Below are 19,050 nucleotides of genomic sequence, written 5' to 3'. Positions count from 1 at the left end.
GTGCTGGTCAGATATTGTTACGAGAGTGAGGAATTTGACATGACTGAGCAGTTAGTTCTACATACGATAAAAGCGGCAATAGTATTTCACCTCAAGACGATATCAGAAGAGCTGCGTCTGTGATCTACGAATGTACGACCAAAATTTCAGCCAGCAATTAAAGCTACACACGATTGTAATGAGCGATTAGGGTGCAAAAGGGCACCTTTGGACCAGCACGCGAAAACGAATACAGCATTTCGTAATGTAAGTCATTAATATATCGCGCAATGGACGACATCGGTTGGTACACGGTCATAACCATTGCTTCCAGATTTGTACTTTTGTTTAAGTCTCCAAGTAAAAGCGATGGGCGGGGGAGGTGGGGGAGAAACAAGAACTGGATTTTGTCGTAGCAAATGAATGTCTCCGATCAGTGCGTTGGGAAAGAACATAGCGCCGTACAGGGATATGGTGTCATTTACTCATCGGTATTAAAAAAGTAGTGGCAGTTTTGGTAATGTTTTGGACGAGGCTAATGAGATGACCTGTCAGTATCGATGAAGAATTGGCTGAGAACACTGGTTTGCTCATAAAGCTTGGCGTCGCGTGATATGACTAAACGTCAACTTTGAAAAATGTGTTTGATATTGAAAGTGTAATACATAATGGAGCACATAAAACGGGCCACTACAGCAGGTACCATTGACGCAAGGACAACCCCCCCCCCTCCTTTCCCTCTGAAGATAGTACTGCGCTACATCTTTCGCCGTGCCAGATATAGCAAGGACAACGTTCTCCCAAAACAGCGTTTAAAGCGATGCCATTTGCCGTCCTACAGCTACATTTCAAATCTGCCCAGCCTCCTGTGAGTAGAGCGCGTTTACTTCGAAGGTCGAAGTATTGAAATGAGAAAATAAAAGTTTGAGTTCAGACTCGGATGGGTCGGTGTCAGGCAACCCTTTGCCACCTGTCTAAAGAGTGGTACATGCCAGAGCAAGAAGCAGCTCTGAGTCCCATGTGTCGTGTTTACACTCGCATCGACAGAAAATTGTCGATATGTCCCGTCAATCACAACAGCTCGTCTCGCTCAGAAATTGCCACTAGGCAACATGTATCTTTAAACAAGGCTTTGGGAAACTGATGAGGCGATTCGTATCTCCCCCCCCCCCTCTCCAAAAGCAGATACCCCGACAAACACTCTGAAGGATGAAAACCATCATTGTGTCAAACTTTGGGCTTTTTTCAAAAATATCAGGTCACTGATCTCAGATTTGCTGCTCTGAAGGACAAATTTTGTTCGGCGATTTCGCAAACTCCAGGCAACGGTGTACTTCAAGCCACACAATCTAAATATAACCACCTAATGGTTTTAGTCGCCATTCATTTGCGAACAGAAGTGATGGTATTTTAGTCTAAAACTGTCTAAGTAACTTGCAATTTGCCAATAATAAATCAATGGAGAGCGATCGAGTCTACGTTCTGTCATGAGTCTTCAAGTCGGAACAAATCGCTTTTTATAGGCGTATCAAACCAACATCAGGCGAGGAACTCCTTCAAAATTTATACCACATCGATAAAAATTGAAATTCAAATGATAAAAAATCGAGTCAAATCTCTGCTATTTCTATATCTGCCATACTGTTCCTATCGCTATCATATTTCTTATCATTCCCTGTTTGCAGAACTACACTACAGAGTGTGTGAGCGTCATATCTATATATGTTTATCATTTTTTATTAATGATTTAATTTCGAGCGGTCTGATTACAACTTTAAACTTTTTTCTAGATTTTATTTTCGGGTTATGAACTATGCAAACAAGTTGGAGACGGTGGGAGGGAAAATCTTAAGACAAGGAAGACGCCGTCTTGAGTTTGTCGACTTGGGAACGAAACGTCATTGTTTTTCGATCTGCCTGCACAAATTGTTTAACAGCCCGTCTCTAACCACCCCCTCGACGTAGCAGGCACGTGATGCTAATTGACTCAAAAACCCGGATAAGTTGTAATTAATTTTTAAACTAGATGTAGGGAAAGGCAATCCTAGCTTCATGTCTGCCTACAAGAAACTCAGCGAAGCGTCCATGACATACACAACGATATCACGAAATTCATTTCTCAACGCTCGGCTGCAAATCCCGGATGCACTTCATGACAATTGAATCCATCTTAGCGATTAAGGCTTGTTTTTCTGTCGTCTTTACCTTATTCGTTGATATGTCTATTAAAATTCGTTATTTTGTCTCCTCTGTATGTAAAACAATGTTATCCCTAGTTATTATTAATTTTTAAACGTGCATTGTGATGTTTGTGGGAAGCTCGTCTGTCTTTTCTCCGATGTGAAAATTTAAAATTTGAATTCGATAATTTTGCTTTTTTTCAAGCCTGTCTGTCCCTGGCACAGGATCTCGATCGAGCGATTGACTTCGGTATCAGACCGAAGCTGGTGCCTTGTTTTTTTACCGCAGAACAGTGACGCTAATTAGCTATGTTCGTTTCCAAACGCTCCTTGTCTGTTTTCCGCCCCTTTGGCACGCGAGGGATATCGTTGACACGGAACTTCCTAGAGACGTTCTAGTGAAAGAGAACACCAGGCAGAGGCGATCAATTTCTCCGGTGTCTCTGTTGCGGAAACAAGGGCTACACGCCAACTTTGCTGGCACGATACGTCCGCTCTTGGAGGGTTAAAAAGTAATCTTGAAAATCGACTGGTCAGGTGGAGACTTTGGGTACACAACGGCGCAGATAATAAACTGAATATTCCGCCATATGTCCATCATAAAATATCATATCGTCGGGCTCAATACAAATAATGAGGTTAGAGATTGCAATGCGGGCATATTTTTTTTTCGACTTTAAGGGAAATTATCTATGGAGTCGTTCACCTTACTCAATTCGTATCGTGCCATATTTCGACTCCCGAACTGTATAAGTTCGAGCGCGAGTGACACGGAGGCGTAGAGTCTAAGCCAAGGGATAACTATAGCAGCGGGGGGAGCAGGGCATTGACAACGCAAATCAACTTGTCTTTTGTTGGCGGTAACGAGGCACAAACACGGCTACATAAAACAGGCAGCCCAAAGGTCTGGCACGACGGTTTCGGATATTGTACCCCTCGCTTGTATCTCCATAGGAACACAAAGGGACCGATGTCAAAGGTCATGGCCAGCTCGTGTGCGTGCCAGCGCTGCCTTCTAATCACCACCGAGTCGCATACATTTTTTGAAATGTTTTTTTTTTTTTTTTAAATAAGTTGGCTATATCTTCGAAACAAAAGTACCACCAGAAATCCACGTCTAAGCAATCAAAATTGCCCGGCACAGCGGGAGAGTTAGAAAATTGTCCACGACGTGAAATCACGGAGTTTCGATGTACGGAGTACCAGATGAATTAATGTGGCCATAGGGCGAACACTTATTCTTGCTCGGATTTGCATCACTTATACAACAGACCGAGGAACGGCTACCAAATTGCATTTCTATCCGGGCACGACAAAGGGACTTCTCAATATCAGTGTATATTCTGCGCCTTTTTAAATTTTTAATGGGAGATTTTTTCTCCCCTATGGAAGTTGTGGTTGATTATACAAGGGTTAAGGTTGCTTTTTGAAGTAGCCCCGTATGCATGTGAAGTAAGAAAAGAAGAGATTTTTTCCGCCTAATTATCGCAAATTGTGTTGGCGAAGTGGATTTTGAGTTGTAGCAAAGGTTGACGATGATTGAAAAACCGTGAAAGAGATCCTTTATTGGACATGAAGATATCATTGTGGAGTTATATATCATGTTTAATGTAAATAATACGAGAAGGCGGGAAAAACTACCGATCTCTCTCATTTCTAATCATCCAAATCAGCTCCTTTTCCCGCCACTGAGCTCATAGGCAGCAGGGCATTTTGGCGTGTTATTAGACGAGAAAAACGTCGCCATCTTGATGTAGTTTTGCTCTTTCTCGGTGTAAATATGGACATGAAGGGGGCCTTTCCGTTCAATTCTGGCGTTCGAACTAAAATTACCAGTCGTCTGCAAATGACTGGCCATAGTCTAGTTGCCAGGATGGGAAGGGCGGGAAAGATTGTCGTTTCTCATATGTGACACTCATTATATAGTAAGGTGTACATCAGTGCATGTAGTAGATCTAGCGTCTCGTAATCTATATTGTCCAGGTAATTCGGTGTGAAAAGAAAAACAGGTTCATGTGTCATGATGTGAAATAGCTGGAATTTGGCAAAACAACCTCTGTGAAATGGCATCTGCGTCACATATTGGCGGAGCCACCAGAAATAAAAGTGTGCTTCTGGCTCTAGCGTCTGTTTCTTTCAGTCTGTGTATTTGCCTGTGTCTGTATCTTTCCTCGCTCTCTACACAATGGTTACCTGAGTTTTGTCACATGCTTCCCCAGCACATGATGCACATCAGGCGATCAGTTTCTGTCACCATCAGCGCCCGCCCCGACCTGCCATGCGTGTAGTGAATGCGGAGGTTCAGTCAAAGGCTTGTAAGGAACGGGCGTTAAAAATAGATGAGAATTTGTCAAATTGAAACTAAATACTACAAGGGCGATCCCGTCGCAGTCCCTTCCGACAAGCCAACGACAGCGAGATGCAGTAGGAACAATGCTTCGCCAGCTATCTAAGAGGATTTCAAACTCCTCCAAGTAAGGCTATCATGAACTATTTATTACACCTAGAATGTGTAACGTGAGATTGCGGTAAAATACATATTAACGTTTAACTGATCCCTCTACAATGCGACTTTAATAGTTTTCCCTCTTTCTTTACTGGGGCAAAGATTTTCCTTTCCTTTGTCATGGAGTATGAAGTGTACGGACACAAGGACATGTGCAATCCCAATTGGCAAGTCGATTACTTCGCCAGTCTCGCATATCGTAAAAACATGAAAATTATGATGATGAGTTCGAATTAAAAAAAATTCAGATAGCCATAGATATTTACCGTCCGTCTGTCGTCTGTCATTATCGTAATGGTTGGTGTGGAAAGACCTCTATTTTGGGGCTTTGTTTCCATGGAGATCAAATGTATCCACTTTTCTGAACAGTGAAAGTTGGAAATTAATTATCTTGCATAGATGTGGCGGGTGTTTGAGACTCATGGACGCGTTTCACCAAAATATGAAAAATATATTGAAATTGTTAGAGTTCAGTAGATGGCCCTCGCGGTCTCTGAAGTTTTCTTGTTTGAATTACGGTTTGGTTGTTTGAGTCTTCCATCCTTGCTTTCCTCAGCAATTTAGCGACATTTTAGTGTTGTGTTTGTTTCAGTCTGTTGCTTTCCTCCAATACACGATAGTAAGCATGATCGTTTATCAAACCTTATTAAGACTTTGACATATACACCTTGAGACAGTAATACACGTATTTTCCTTTCCATGTCGGCTCGTATGTCAATTAACTTTAATTATTGTTCATTTTTTGCAAAAGACGTTTTTCCTTCAGTTTGGTCAAAGTATGGAAGCTGACACAAAGAGGACGATTATTTGTATCTGCCATGAAGGCTTATGGGATGATATGACACATATACACGCACACACGTGTATGTATGGATGGGTGGATGCATGCATGCATGCATGTATGGATGGGTGGATGCATGCATGCATGCGCCTATTTGGAAGATTATGACACATGTATGTATGTATGTATGTATGTATATATGTATGTATGTATGTATGTATGTATGTATGTATGTATGTATGAATCGAACACTGGTATTTCGCTCTTTCATAGCTAAAATGTATTATAACACGTTCACTACAATTTCATTAAACCGATGCGGGGAATATTATTGTCTTTGGTTAAGCCATACGTGTATCACATCGCACTTGAAGTCAAACATCTAAGAATAGACTAAAAATTTGGGCTAATATTTTCGGTGAAAATAAATCGCGTCATTTCCACTTACGCACATTCATTTTGAGGAACGCATTAAATTTCTCGTCTATTTTGACGATAAAGAACCAATTATAATTTAATAAGATATCATTAATTCATCGGTTACGTTGACGGCACATGTTTTGAGATTTTCAGCCCTCTGAGCAGGGCCTGGTCTTGGCTTTGGTTGGTAAGACGAATAACCCTTCTGATTCTTATCGCGTGTAGGAAAGTGTACAAAACAGCAAACTCGCTGCGGTTGCCGCCGTATCTGTCGCTGTTATTTTATTTATGATAAGCGTGCCCCTGTGACATATCCAGCTTGTTTGTCTTTGCGACCCGTACTTCAGTGAGTACGGCTTTACAGTCACCACTTGGGATTCGTCCAACTTTGAGAAGGTACATCAAAGGTCTTCAGACATGACACTTCGCAGTAGAGAGACACTCGGATCCATCATTGTTGAGAGAAAGAATTTTTTTTCACGATGAAAATTACCGATTTGGTACACCAACGCCCAGACAGATGGCACGAGTTTGAAAATAAATGGTTCTTATTTGGCATTCGCTGTTTTTAGCTCGCAGCTTCAAAGAGATCGTTTCTCGGGGCATCGGATTTTTTTATTGTTCCAACGGAGATTTCAAATCATTCTTCATTAGCGACAAGGTCTCTCACAACAGATAGCACAATGCGGCTGACACGAAAGCTGGTACTGAAAGTGTCGGCGATAAACAGTTTGTACTTGCAATCTAAGACGTGCGGGGACGAGCCTACGCTCGGATTTTTACAGGATATCATCCGATCGGATCGGATCGGATCGACACAGCGATTCTCCTGCCGCTGTTCCCACCGGCGACGCGTCGATCGTTGCAAATGTATGCAAAAACACACAAATCGAAAATTCAGATTCAACTTCTGAAAGCAGTGGCACGTTGGCCTTCCCGTGTAACCAGACTTCCTAGCTTGAATGGTCGTTTTACCCCATGGACGAAGTAAAGGAAAACGACTGGCACAGTTATCATTTTAAACTAATAAGAAAACAGGGTGAAAAAAGCTTGCATTAATCTTTATTAAACATAATATCACTTTCCCTTTATTTTTTAAAAAAATACAGCTCGTTGAAACAAAAAGATGTATTTGAAATCTTGCTTATTTCAATATGACCCATTTTATTTCTTTGCAAATCGGGTCAGTGTAAGTCTTTGATTTTTATACTGTAGTGTAGAATTCTGAGATTGGTCGATAATGAAGCATCGATTACATCGCTTCGATACCAGACTGCCACTCATAAATCTAACAAAAATTAACATCTTGTTTATTTTTAATCAATTAGGACACATCGATACGCTACACAAAACAGTCCCCTTTGTCAAAAAATAAGTTTTTAGATAAACAATTAGGATCTTTATAAGATGGCTTTTTCTTATTTGTTTTGAAAAATATAACGGTAGATCTTTATGGTGTTTTTTTTTGTCTATGGGAATATGGCGATATCATAGAACGTCTACAAAAACAACTTGCGTTCTGTACTATCGCCCTCGTTGTATTTTCGTATAACCAGGCGTGTAAAGCTAACCTTGATTAGATTCCTCTGCCCGAGTTTTCTGTTTCATTGGAAACGGGCGTTATATGTGAAGAGTGCATGGAATAGTTTGCGAAGATTCCCCATTTCTTGATTTTCAAAGCTGATGACACTCTGCGCTCATACAACGCGTTTAGTTGCCACTGCTAAAACTCGGTGAATATTGCATTGAAAGAAACTTAAGGACTAGCAAGCGAGGCTTACTTTTCGTCAGTCTGTCTCCTCACTTTCAAAAAACTGGTATCCTGATTAACTTCGCTGCCTCGTGATATTCTGTCAGCATGAAAATTTAAATTGTTTAATGTAGAAAAAAGAATAACAGCAGTATTGTCATGTTTCAGAGAAAAACGCAATGTCAGTCAAAGTCCGATAAAAAACCTCTATTACTATCTTCTGAGATTTTTTCAAAAAAACATAATTTTGTAGTAATCTGTGATAAAAATTCATGTCGTCACATACTGAGCTTCTCCCCTTTCATTTGCTTGTCTTTAAAAAACAAAAAATAATTAACACTATTACTTTTCTCAGTTCAGGTTTAAAAACAACAGATCGATACTGTAATCAATTTGGCAGAAAGTTAGCTTGGCGCCATACATTACTTTAATTGCCGGCCACGGTACTTGAGAGGTCGCAATACTTTACAAATTAAATGTGGATGATCAAACAGAGACCACACTGAGTTAAAAACAAACCCAACCTGACCAAATCGATCCTAACCGAACCAAACTGATATTCTCACAAGATTGCAACCCAGGTATCATATTTTTAATGACAAAACAAATAATTTGTAAACAGGATCGATTTCATTTGTAAAATTTTTAAGGATAGGTATTTCTAATTTACACAATATTCTTATTATAGAATTTTACGTTTTCAATACATTGTTATGCATGTGTATATATGAGATGTCTGTCGTAAAAAATCGTGTATGTATATGTACAGATATGCATACTTCGCATGTACACACATACATTGAGAAGTTTTAGATATAATGGTAAAATAATGTATTGTAATGAGAGGAACAATAAGCATGATATATATTGAGAGAGAGAGAGAGAGAGAGAGAGAGAGAGAGAGAGAGAGAGAGAGAGAGAGAGAGAGAGAGAGAGAGAGAGAGAGAGAGACAGACAGACAGACAGAGAGAGAGACAGAGACAGAGAGACAGAGAGACAGAGAGAGACAGAGAGAACAGAGAGACAGAGACAGAGAGAGAGAGAGAGAGAGAGAGAGAGAGAGAGAGAGATTGCAAAACTAACAAACACATCTGCATAAATGCATACATGCGCATTCGTACATGCACACAACATATATGCAGACAGAATGACAGACATATAGACAGACAGACATTTGTTTTTCAGCAGTGTTCCAACCGTTGAACTGAGCTAACAAAAGACACCAAGTCAACAGGAAACCACAGTTGACTGTAGGAGTTAATGTCAAGTAAACGTAAAAAGCGCCTCGAAATCGAAAGACTTAAACTTTTGCTCAGACTGTCTGTAACATAACTTCAACCCATTCCCTTTCGAACCCGAGAATAAAATCAGGGGTCAAAGCGCAAATATTGGTACTAGAGATAATAAAATCATCCAATATTTCCCGACATCTAAAATTCAAAATGGCCGCCATCACTGTGTTCACTTTGTGGGAGAAATTTTCGATTTTCAAACAAATAAAGTGTTGGAAACATTATTTACTCCATGAGCTTCAAAATGAGCCTGACATGTCGTAAACCAAAAAGTACTGTAAAACTTTGTGAGTCCGATTATCTGTCCCTCAGGTGGGTTTTACCTTAAAGTCTTTCTTTAAAACACAACGGCCTTTTTGCGAATGTCGTGAGAGACCTTCAGGGACAAATAGTCACTCATGCTGTTACTTCTTCATGGCAGTGTATGTATACATAAATACATCCTTGCCGAGGGCGGGGAGATAACGCCCAGAAATAACAGGCGAGATGTCAGTACGCATGAGGGACGGACATAGTTTCTCGGAACAAACAAACAACGTGGAATGCGAAGATCTCAAATGGTCACTCTCAAACGCATGGACAGACACTTGAAATGAAGGAGCGCATTTGAAATTTCCTAGCTCGCAAAATATCCTATAGTAGATATTACTGCAAAGTAACGACTTAAGAATATTCAATCATTTTATACGTGCATACATCTGCCATTGTATACATGTATCCATCTACCACACATAAATTTAATATGCATATATATGGACATTCATCTATTCATAGAGCTATGCATACATATATCTATGCGGACAGACCGACAGACGTGCATACATAGAAAATAATTATACATACATTCATATATAAATAAATATATATATATATATATATATATATATATATATATATATATATATATATATATATATATATATATATATATATATATATATATATACATACATACACACAATCGACACAATTTGGATTAGTGTGTGCCGGTGTGAAAAAAACATTGGCCGGGAGTTTCTCTTATCATGGAAAGGTTTAATGATGTTTAATCTCGCCGATATGGCGATGCTAAACTGACGAACTATGGGAAGGGACGCTTTAGTCATTTTTTAGTTATTCTAATAGCAGGGCAGTGACCCAAAACACCGTCTCTGAATCCCTGCCTCTGATTTCTGACTCCCATGCATTATGACGCTGACAAGAAGCTTACAAAGATAAAGGAGTGTCTTGGCTGAACCTCGTGTCGATTTCATGCATGGATGACAGAATTCTTACCCTGAGATCAAGAGTGTAATCCCAAGATTATAGAGAGAGAATTTAAACTTAATCATGCCTCAACCCCGGATTAAGTCATGATCGAGCGGGTAGAGGGGGACCCTCTTCTATCGAAGTAGTTTCCCCCTCCTCTTCCAGTTATTCTGGTCTTTGCTTATCCAAGACACGTGAACCATGGCGCTCTTCGGTATATTCGAAGAGAGAAGATTTCCTAGCGTACAGAAGTCAAACATAATTGAGTAGAATTGGAGTTCAAAGCCTTTCCCCAACAGAAAGCGGCGTTCCCATTTTTCATTTTGTTCGTAATTACGAGTGCATTGTTACAAAGTACGGACCGACCTCGTTCGCTGTCACAAACAACAATTACAACTTTCTGCTGGCCAGTATCCGCTGCATCGGAATACCATATATGATTTTCGACAGATATTTTCTTCAACATTTACTCTGAATTTTCCCTGTGCTGACTGTAACATCTGTCGGACCACAGTTTACTGCAAGCGAAATGTAAAATATAATCATCGTGGCTACAGCAAGAAAATGCCTAAAACGATACCATAACAAATTGATAGAGAAGGTTTTGAACATGTTTATGTAAACAACATGGGATTTGAACTGTTCGTTCGGCTAAAAGTTTAATATATTTGTTCTAAAACCGTTATATACTTCAACGCACACCAAAAATGAAAATCTTTCAGTACCAGTGGTAGATGGAATAACAGAAAATATAAGATCCTGTTTTCAATACCATCGAATATTCAAAGTTTTCAAAATAAAAATATCGTTCTCAAAATGTATAGAAAACACGCGTGCTTTAAACAATACGGTGCCAACATTCAATCGACGATGAATAAATCAATACTTTCTCCAAATCTGTCGTTTCTTCCATTTAAATGTACACTGGTCAAGGACCCGAACGACGGATGTTCACTGACCTTGACTCTATAGTCTACCAAAACTGATCCAATGCTAATCTGAGTTTCTCAAGTCATTCACGCGGTTCGTTTTCAATTCTATGGAGTCCTTTAAAAGTCTTTCTCAACTCTTTCTGTATGGCTGCACTACTCTGTTATAATATACGTGGTTGTTTCTCTGACCAGTTTACTGCAAATTGGTGCAATAAAGATGATATAATTTATTTTTTGAAACGCGAAATGACAACATTTTTGTCACATTCATCGTCTAGTTTGAGTCCTAGGTGGAATTTTCCGACCTAAAATACGGATCCGAAAAGTGTTGCCTTTTGTCCTGGTGGTCTTGAAACGCGAGGAAATTCATCCAAACATCACGTGACTTTCTCGGGTGAGAACTTGCTAGAGCGTCCGGGAGGCAATGGACTTTGTTTTGAGACCAACAGGTGTGTTAGTAACGGCAATGAAAGTTCCGTGAATCGCTGTCGGGTACTACCGATTACTAGTCCCCTTTGTATTTTAAAAAATGTTGGTTCTTTGTGCTACTGCTTGCACCAAATTTCCCCGGTTTGTCTGTGTGCTAATCTTGCTCGTATTAAAAATGTAAAACTACCATTGTTGAATCAAGAAATTCATTTCGAACTTTTGTTGCACAATACTTTGAATCGTATCCACTTTTGTTTGCAAATGTGACCTTTCACTCCGTCGATTTAACGAAGGTTGACATCCATCACAGCGATCGGGAACGGGTGCAGTCTTCATAAATTACTTGTGTTTCTACGGGGACTAAACCTGTCGATGCAAGATTGAAATCCATTGTCATCTCCTCTGTGAAAAATGTTTTTTAAAAAGTCGGCAGTGGAGTGGCTCCACCCATCGTGCTAGGTCTTTACCGCCAGAGAAGCCTTTAAAAAACACGACAGAGATTTAAGATAGTTGACAGATCTAAACGGAAGGAAGAAAAGCGCGGATTATAGGCTGCCTTCATGGAGGACTTACCAAATGGGTGCCATATCTTCTTTGAAAAATGACGCTGATAAAAATTGCCGGCAAAATTGGCATATCAAAACCCTTCTCCAAACTGAAGTAGAAAGCGCAATGCCTTAATGGCCAACTAGGAATGTCGTAATACCTGGGGTATATAATTGTATCCGACCGTTTTCATACTCTAATATGCTGTGATTAAGCGGTCAGGAGAAATTACTTATTCGCATTTGGGGTCCAGCCGTTCGATTTCTCTCATGTTATTGTCATGACACGGTTGCTCCTCGGCCCCTCTATACAAAGGAATTCGCTTATCATTTCCGTCCGTGGACGAGGCTGCCACTTTTCAACTTTTCATTGCAAGGTCCGACTCTGGTGATCGCGTTATTTTTGAGCGACGACAAACCGGGACACTTTTGTCTGAAAAGTCAGCATTTATCGGGGTATGAGAAGAAGAAAAAAAACTGAACAGGAGCGCAATTGATGGTTTGCTATGCCGCTTAACAGTTATTCTCCCCCCGGGGAAGCAACTTATACCGTTCGACGGTACAGCTCTGTGTTACTTAAGCCTAAGAGGTTTTTGCTTGAGATGTGATTTTTGGCAATTTTTAAACGAAAATTGCCAGGCTTTTGGCGCCAGCGAGCTTCTCTATAATTTATAATAATTTCTAGCGATGGGATGCAGCGTGCGCCAGGGCCTTGGGCATTTTTAGGCAAGAGCTTGCTGAATGATAGTTTTGGCATTACCCCGAAGTTAGCCGCATTGTATTCGCCAGCATTGTGCTGGGGCTACTAGCTTCTTTGAAAGAAAAAAAGAAGAAAAGGCAGATAGAGGCCGCAAAAGTTCCACTAGCAAAATTGTCCTACTGTTATCTCAATTTTCTTAATAAATTTGGTAAGGCAAACTAATTGGTTCAATTGAATTTGCGGGTAAAAGCGCCCTAATTAGGCGCAGTGGCGAATCACCGCTACGCTTCCCAGTCCGCTGGAGTGAAATTTTCCACCAACTTAGGAGCAGACGTAGTCTCTATTTCACAAAATGGTTTTAAATTAACCCCACAATGAGTTCAGTCGGGACTTGTTATTATCTTGTAGCCTATCTTCGCTGACAATTTTCTCCGGAGCGAAGATACCATGTTAGAAATGAGATTTTGTATCAGACAGAGAATTACTGGAGGGAAGACCTAGGGTAGCAACAAACCACCAGACTGGCGCCAAGGCACCAGTTCGACCGACATAGGCACAAAGCGGTGGCGGGATTTGGATGTGATATGTCGTCTGCGGGCAAAAATTTAGGTAAATGAAGGTGTACATTTAAAAAAGGGGGAGAGAGAGAGCGAGGCAGTGAAATTCTTTGACGGCTAAACATGAACGCTAATTGAGCCGCAATATGAAGAACAAATTACGAAACTACCGAAAAATGATGGAAATTGGTGTTGGCTGCCGGTTGCTTCAGACAGTATCGATATCAGAGAAAATCACCACGTCACCTCGTTGGTAAAAATGAAACATTATGACAGAAAAAGTTGGGGATTATGGAGATCAACTTAAATCCTAGGTTCAAGTACTTCGCCCATTTTGCGCTGCAGTTTGTGACAGAAACATATCTACAATTGTATATCGCAGAGTGCTTTTAGAACAAATTGCAGATAATGGGGGCGGTTTTGAGTCCTTGTTGGTTAATTCGACCCCCTTTTTCCGACTTAAATAATGTTACGAGTTTGATATGGTTGTTTAGAAGCGACAGTCTTCGACAGAGTGAAGTTTACTTCTTACGATATGACATGTTCTCATTATCATTGTATAGTATCGAACTCAGTATCGGTGGGGGTTATTGCTTTCGCGTGAGGATAACAGTTGACAATCGTGATTCAAGTCTGATCTACTCTCTTATTCCTTATCAATCATTACTGTTCCGGTATTCTGATAACGATTTTTTTTCTTTCTTGACTAATGATGGCTACTGTGGTCAGAATTTGATTATATTCACATTATGACCCCATCAAGACTCTTTCTCCGTTAAATCTCTAGCTCCTGACTGATGACCGGCCCTCATTTTTTCATCTTAAAAGTATTAAGAACTAAACAAATTGGAAACCTTCATCGAATGTTTTATCATGAGGTAGCCTGTATACTTCAAAAACAAGTTAGATTACTAGTGTATCCCCACCCAAAAACAATAAAAGAAGCAGCAAAAGATGATTAAACATTGTGCAAACATTGTGTACATTTTGGTACCGGGTCTGAATCACAAAGAAAATATGGTCCTGTGCATGTATAATTATGACAAATGAATGAAAACAGGTTAAAAGTAATGAAACAGCATACGATACAAATAGAGAGGCCCTCTTATCATTTATATTGAGTTATCAGAACATCTGTTAAAACAAGATGGAAAGTCGCCAAACGGAGTGTGGTTTCACGAAAAAAAGGGAAAGTGTCGCCTGCCGATCGAAAAGAAAAACAAACTTGTTTTACACTACTCCTGTAAATTGTACGTGATAAAAAATCACCAGATAAGATAATTACAGGACAGTCCGATGAACACGTCCATTTCACAGTCGAGTCTCTTCTTCACAAAAAGTATTCCCACTCTAGAGATTTCATTCGGAATTTACATTAAAATTTCACTTTAATTAACAAAAAGGCATCGTATTCGGATTCGTGTTGATCCACGACGTCTGCTACCAAAATCTCGTATCCAAGGCGTCATGATTTCGGTAAAAACCTTGTACTGTTCCCGCTCTCCCTTTCTTTCGATCATTTCACTGTACATGTTTTTTTCTCTTGTTAAATGTTACTATATTGTAGGTAATTATGGACTGCATTTAGGCGCCATTCTTCGAGTGCAATTTCCAAGTGACTAGCTCGCCCTGGCCAACTGAACCAACCAAGCGCTTAAAAGACGCCCCGCCCTCCCGATCCCGCACTATGCCTCGGTCTCGTACCCACATTTCAATCAAGCTTGCTGCGGGCACACACGAGACAAGGAAAAAAGTGCCACCGCTGAAATCAAAGTATGGTAAACGCCGCCGTATTTTATGTCGCAAAAGACACGCTTCAGACCGGATAGATATATTCCCTCAAAATTGTGAAAAGCGGACCGTTCTCCCAAAACCCTATAGGCGTGAAATGTGTTCCTCCTGTTCTGCCTTTCTCGACTACAAAACTGACGAAAATTTGAAGTCAGTCGGATCCAATAAATTCGGATCGGATATCGACGTGCTCCGATCATGAATAATTTTCTTTCTCCCGGCTTTTCGAATGAAAATGAGGGATCCTATAGATGAGGGAAATATCGCACACAATGTGTGACAGTATCGCTTCGCTTCGGTTCTGCAGCGACATGGCTCACATGAAAAATCGCAAAAGAATAAAACCTCCATTGCGTCGACCAGACTATCAAACCGAGCCCCTTTCCTTTTCAATTGAAATGTTGAGAGACGAATACGAAATTTACATTGCAGTAATTATTAAAACATGAATTAATAATTGTGATTTCATCGCTAAGTCAGATAGTGCAACAAAAACCAGCACACATCAAAAGACTAACTGAGAGACTTTTCAAAAATTTGTTATTCTCTCTGAGCGAGAAAATCACGTGAATTTTGGCACAAAATGTCAAGTACACAAAAAAATCTTGTCAAACGACACGACTTGAAAAGCAATACCGATTAGGCTTAACACAAACTATCCTTCACAATGCAAAGCGATATGTTTGTCTAGGAATGCCTTCAATTTTCATTTTGCTTACATCTGTCACACTTGTATTCCGTTCTTAGCACCGGTAGATTTCGCTGGGGTCGGAAGTCAGCCCGGTGTAAATTTCATAAGTTGATTCCTGTATACGGCCTCCATTATGATATCGACATTACCGCCACAAAGAAAGAGCGAAATGTACACAAGGAGAGCCCTGGAAATATTAATAAATATTATCAGCGTTAATTTACTGCGCCAATGACATTCAAAGCACACGTGTCAGTTTCTTTTGTCGGTTTCTGACGGATGTCGACAAATGTGTGAATTCACGATCCCTAAACGGAGTGTGACTGTGGTGCATTTCGACGGTTCCGTCTGTTTGTGACAGCCCTGGCGATATGTCTGCAGCTATCTGCAGTGAAAATCTGTCGTTGCATTTCTGCTTCTCGTCGCTCAGTTTCATTTTGTGGTCATGCAAGCCCATTCGAATTCGATAAGTTTCCTTTCCTTCTGTTTCTATATTACTATCTTCTTTTGTGTGTGCGCCTGTCAACCGATTACCTCTCATTAGGAAAGTCGTCTCTCAGAATCAAGTTCGACCTCTCAGTGTCCATACAAAAAAATGAAAATTTCCATCAATAGAATTCCTAGAACGTTTACAGCCATAATGCGTGATAAGAGCGCTCGACGAGCGAAACTTGAAAAGCGTCCCTCTTTTACTGGTACTTAATAATGCCATTCTCCCGCCCTTCACACTGAAATCGTCTAGCCTTCATCACCGTTCTCAATACTACAACGATCGAGGGGATTAAGTCCCAATTCCGTTCCGGCGGCCGGGGTCTTCAACAATCGCAACAAAAAGCGTTTACTTCTAAGCCGCAGACTTTGCCGCTAATTCGCAGAACTGAATAAGGATCGGAGTTGCGTGGCGGTAATGACCTTGACTAAATATTGAGAGAGAGAGAGAGAGAGAGAGAGAGAGAGAGAGAGAGAGAGAGAGAGAGAGAGAGAGAGAGAGAGAGAGAGAGAGAGAGAGAGAGAGTGAGAGAGTGAGAGAGAGAGGGGGAGAGGGGGAGAGAGGAGGGAGAGAGAGAGAGGCATTTTTAAAACCTCTGAAATAATTGTATTATATGTATGCCTAGAGTGTACAAAATGTCTACATCTACACCTTATTGCATTATGTTTTTGCCGTATGCCTAAGTAAAAGTTGTTTCTACATTCAAAATCCAATTGAGTGGAGGAAAAAACATAATAATAAGCCATATGTCGCAGCATCTCTCTCTCTCTCTCTCTCTCTCTCTCTCTCTCTCTCTCTCTCTCTCTCTCTCTCTCTCTGATTTTGCGGTCGTTCATAATCATATAATGTCAAGACTAAATTGACGGCAAATTGGGCCGATTATTGAAACCTGTTATCTCGCATTTTCCTATTCCGCCAGGTTATCGCATTTTTTACCCGCCAAGTTCAAAATAATTTCCGCCCGGAGATAAAATATGCCCATTTTCTAACAACAATGACCAACGCTGATTCCCGAGCTAAAACATCGTTGGTTGAAGTTACCGACGACAATTGTGGCGAGGAAGGGTAATCTTAAAATCAAAGACTGTGTATTCTTTACCGTATCCGATCTTTTTGACAACTGAATTTCATAAAGGCAAATGTCTCCTTTTCCTTGCGGTCACGCTCTACTTAAAACATCCTTTATCACTCGCCGATAGTTTCCTTTCATTCTTCGTTTAGCAAAAAGAAGAAACCGACACTTGGAATGGCGCAGAGACTAGATCACTCTTTGAGACTGTACTACGAAGATTATACAAGTATTGATGGACAAATTTCTTTTCATTTTTTCACTTTCGTACAGTTGATATTTTCTTAAGTCAAGATAGATATAATGAGATGGACATGGCAGCATTAAAACTTGGCGGGCAGGCTGAATTCTGAACAAGAACAGATAAACCTTGCTTTGTACTTTATCCTTTATCCCACTTAAAACGATTTCGAGTTCTTGTCTGGGTCTGTCATACCCTTTTACGACAATGACGGAACGCCGACTCTCGGATTTCAGCACTACTCCTTTTAGGGGGTCGGGTGAGATGAGGGGGGTGCTATTAGTCCACAGACGATAATGTGCAGTAGTAATGTGGAAACGGATCGAGAAGAAGTCGAGGTTTCAAGACAAATCAATAGTAGGAAGAGACGCTGGTCCGACACCTGTACCGTCATTCTTTGTACCCTGTTATTGAGGGTGACGTGGAAAAGCGAGCAATTTACTGCAAACTGCCGGCTGATGCAACAAGGAAAGTCTCGCTTTAGCTGAGGGTCGCAGATTTATTGAGAAAATGAATTTTTAGTGTTTTTAACAGCCAGATGGGAAGGAAACTGATTCTCAAAGTAAGGTAGAAAAAAATTTGCGGACAGGGAAACCGTGGCTGAGATAACGGTTTGACACACACAAGCACACACACACACATTCTCTCTCTCTCCCTCTCGCTCTCTCTCTCTCTCTCTCTCTCTCTCTCTCTCTCTCTCTCTGTTTGTCGACTGTGGTTATCAGTTTGCGTCTCGCAAGGAAGATACTTCCTTTACACTTTTACTCCCCTTACACTATCTTTCAAAATTTGCGACGAAATTTATCTATCCTTCGAGTTACTTCGAAATTCTGGTTTCTCAGGGTGCCGAATCTTGATGTCACACCACAATTTATCATTTGCAGACCATCGTGATATTCTATTGCGCGAATTCACTTTACGCCAACAGGATTCGTTTTTCATTTCGACATCAGATAGTTGATTTGAAGTGTCCTCTGGTCAAAATCTGCTCCTGGTTTTGCGGCAGGGGAGGCGGAGAAGAAAGAGAAGTATACGACCGCGAAGTGCGCCAGACGCTTGGTCCTATTATAAGTCTCTCTCTCTCTCTCTCTCTCTCTCTCTCTCTCTCTCTCTCTCGTGTACAACAAATTTGTGTACAGATGAGAGAAAATAGAAAGGGATTTCACGGTCCACAAGACAAACAAAGTCCGTTGCAGCAGACGGTCAATCGAAATCGTCGTCTGTAATACTACCAATCACACATGACAAAACGTGATCTTTAATCATCTGAAAAGACGGTGTGTGTTACAGCCGTTCGGTAAGAGGAGATGTAGACAGAATATCCGAGTCCAGAGTCTATTACATTTCGTCGCCTGGACTCGGTCCTTTGGGGGTTTAACTAGACTTAAGAAAGAAAAACGGCTACATGTTCACTCTCCGCTGTAACACTGTGGCTGCCTCCATGCCTTT

Source organism: Ptychodera flava, chromosome 12 (genome assembly GCF_041260155.1).
Source record: "Ptychodera flava strain L36383 chromosome 12, AS_Pfla_20210202, whole genome shotgun sequence".
NCBI classification, from domain to species: domain Eukaryota; kingdom Metazoa; phylum Hemichordata; class Enteropneusta; family Ptychoderidae; genus Ptychodera; species Ptychodera flava.
Note: the sequence above shows the minus strand (reverse complement) of the source record.